We start from the raw sequence: 3,781 nt of genomic DNA, 5'->3' as shown, positions 1-3,781 counted from the left end.
CCCGGCCGAGCCGTGCCGGGCTGTACCAGGCTGTACCGGGCCGTGCCGGGGCTGTACCGAGCCGGGGCCGTTCGGTACCGGCCGGCGGTGGCCGCGCGCCGCGGGGCGCTTCCAGGACGGGTCCCGAGCGCGGGGCGGAGGCGCCCCGGGACCGGGCGGGGAGGGGGGGGTGTAGGGTCCCTTTCCCTTTCCCTTTCCCTTTCCCTTTCCCTTTCCCTTTCCCTTTCCCTTTCCCTTTCCCTTTCCCTTTCCCTTTCCCTTTCCCTTTCCCTTTCCCTTTCCCTTTCCCTTTCCCTTTCCCTTTCCCTTTCCCTTTCCCTTTCCCTTTCCCTTTCCCTTTCCCTTTCCCTTTCCCCTTTTCTTTCTTTTGTCGTTTGTCTTTTCTTTTTCCTTTTTTTTTCTTTAAAATTTTTTTCTTTTTTATTTTCTTTTTCCTTTTATCCCTTTTCATTTTTCCCCTTTCTTTCTTTCTTTCTTTCTTTCTTTCTTTCTTTCTTTCTTTCTTTCTTTCTTTCTTTCTTTCTTTCTTTCTTTCTTTCTTTCTTTCTTTCTTTCTTTCTTTCTTTCTTTCTTTCTTTCTTTTTCTTTCTTCCTTCCTTCCTTCCTTCCTTCCTTCCCTTCTTTCTTTTCTTCTCTTTTCTTATTTCTTTTTTTCTCTTTTCTTATTTTTCCTCTTTTTATTTCTTATCTCTCTCTTTTTTTTTCCCTTTCTGTTTTATGTGCCCACCAGCAGCAGAACAATACCCACCACCTTACCACAGTCAACATCAGGACACTGAGTACCATCCCTCTCGAGCAGGGGCTCGCAGTGGCCTCACTCCCACACCCAGGTTACACCAGGACACAAGCCCAGGTTTGGGTTGGGGCTGCTCACTGTGACCTGAAGCCTGGGTGCCAACGCTGCCACAGTGCAGCCGGTCCTGGCACTGAGTCGTGCGTGGCCACGTAGGGGTTTTATAGGAATTACAGGTAGGAGAATGAATTGTATGTAAATCAGGAGGCACAAGCATGCTGGAGAGAGGTATAAATGAACAATTACACAGCAGCGCATTTGAATAACACAAGCGCTGCTTTAATAGGTTTTGCACGCATTTAAAACATTATTTTCAGAGTTTTACACAAGGCTGATCCCATCATTGTTTAATTTCTCTTTGATATAGATAGATGAAAAGGCTGTCTGCTCTACTGAAACCCTGTAAGCACTTTTCCATTGCAAGCATCCATTATGCAAAATGAGCTTTACTACCATGTGGCTGACAAAAATAAATTATGCATGGCTGGAGCATCTAAAAGCTTCCTCAGTGGATGGGATTGCGTTACATCAGAGTTGAGCTTCTCAGAAACTCCCATGGCTGCCTCATGTTAATTAGCTGCTGAAGCCCAGGTATGACACAGACAGGCTTGCTTGCTTTGTTATGACAAGGCAACCAAAGCCAACACGCCGGTAGAAAGCTGTATTAAAATTGGAGGGGGACAGGGAACCAGAAAAAGGAAATGTACAGTGGAAGGCTGCTGGTTTTCTGGTCCCTCTACATGGCTCGCAGTTAAGGAGCAGTGCACACAGATGTCATGTATAATACATGTTGGTTTTAATCTGTAAAGCCTTGCGCTGTGCTGAGAACCCCATGGGAAGATGCTGCTCGCTCGCCAGGCCCCGAACCAAAGCCTTGGAAACTCTGCCTGCCCACACTGTGGGTATGCACACTGCAGCCAGCACAATCTGTCATCAATAAACCCTCTCGATCGCTTATTGTGCGAGCTTTGCTCACTTCTTGGTTGTTGATTCCGTACCTGCAGATACCTTGGTGGCTGGTGAGCGCAGTGCTGCCCCAGTGAGATGTCTCCTTGCTGATTCAGGCGTGCCACCCCACGCTGCCCTGGCTGCCAGGCTATGTGCCTGAGCAAGATGCTCTCATCTCCAGCTGCCAACAGCTGGCTTGGTTGCATTTTTCCATCAATCCCAGCAGCCGTGGTTCTCAAGGTCCGCAGCCAACAACTGGCTTTCTGCGCCCACCCAAAATCTCCACAACATTTGTGATGCTCCATGGCCCCCAAGATGCCTTAACAGCAGAAACATTTACAGCTTATCTAAACCCGAAAAATGATAAACAATTTCCATGGTGACAGACTGAAAGCAAGGGCAGCCACACAGATCATAAAATCCCTGGACAACACCTACTACTCAGAACTAAGTTTTGAGGAGACAAAGCAAATGCTGCACAAAGAAACCGTCCAATTACTGCCCATGGCTTAAGATGTACAAAGAAGTAGGTCACGGATTTTTCCCTGCCCAATTGCCAGATCACAATAACGAGATAAATGGAGATGTCCTGTTCAGATCTCTACACTCCGTCATTATTTGATTGAAGTATTTCCAGTTTTTCAGAAAATGTCTCCTTAACCTTTCAATTAAATCCAATACTTTTCAGAGGAGAAAAAAAAATAATAAAAATCTGATTTTAAATACCAAGCTGCTAGTAAAATTTGCTTGAAAACCTGAAATCCATTTCTTCAATTTAATGCAGTCAGATAGGACCGGGTGGATGTACACTAGGTCAAACTGTGGCAAGCCTTTATTCTTGCATAAGCTGAAAGCTGCACGGCTGTTTATTGCTGCCATGGACGTCCTCCTTGTGTAAAATGAAAGAGAAATTAATGAACGCGCACTTCGACTGAATAAAATTTTAACCTAAAATTAAGACCGTGGTTGGATTGATTAAAAGGCACGCTAAAGAAGCTCCTTTCCTCTGACCTTCACCCGTAACTAGGATAAATTTGAATCAAACCTTGAGGTAAACCAGAAATCTCTAAAATGTTGTAATGTGTGTCATTAGCACAAAGTTTCCTCTGCAGATTACTCTCCTCCCTTGCCTCTCTGTATTCAAGAGGGGATTTGGATACCCTTTGAGTTATTCTTTGCTGTAGAGATATATGGCACATACAAGAGCTGTTGTTGGAGACAGCTGTCTTGTAAAGGAACATTAAAATGCTAACATCTCTCAAATACGTAAAATATTTTAAACAAGCACCTTATAAGATTTTTAAACACATAAGCTAAAGAATATATAAAACATGGTCATAAAAGAAAGTAAATCCACTATTGCTTCCACCATTACCAGCAGCAGTGGAAATATTTAACTATAATAAATTGCATGTTCCCTTACAGCTGAAAACTCCATTATGGGATTTATTTCATTCATTCTTCTCCAGAAAGAAATTGTCAACTGAAGTCGAAAATTAAAAATAAAAACAAATTCCTCTACACCACCCACCAAATCAAGGCCCTGGAGCAATGTACTATAAAATTATTGATATGAAAAGCTAAAACAATTTAGTCAGCGTTGGAATACGAGTCTTGGTGGAAAAAAAGATAAATATTGTGCTTTGAGAAATCAATCATTACTTTTTTTTTTTTTTTTTTTTTCTTTTTGTATTTCTGTTAGGTGACCCACCAGGGACAAAATGGCATCTGTGTAAAGATTTACTGATTTTTCCTTCCTTTGAGGTCTGAATAATCCCAGTGACCTGGTATTAGCTCAATCCTACCAGTTTGCTGTGGACAGGGATCTTCAGAGCAGTAGCTACATTTCAAACTTTAATTTAAAATAAATCAACACGACAGCATTTAGAAAATACAAAGGGCTGTGTCTGGTTGCGTCAAGGCATGAAGCAGTGGCAAAACCAAAACAGAATTACAATCACTTTCTCCTTGAATATTATGCTTTGACATTACAGAAGATCCTGGGTCCTTCACCAGCCACCCACTTACACATGAATGCAA

Source organism: Aythya marila (assembly GCF_965140915.1).
Source record: "Aythya marila genome assembly, chromosome: 1".
NCBI lineage: Eukaryota > Metazoa > Chordata > Aves > Anseriformes > Anatidae > Aythya > Aythya marila.
Note: the sequence above shows the minus strand (reverse complement) of the source record.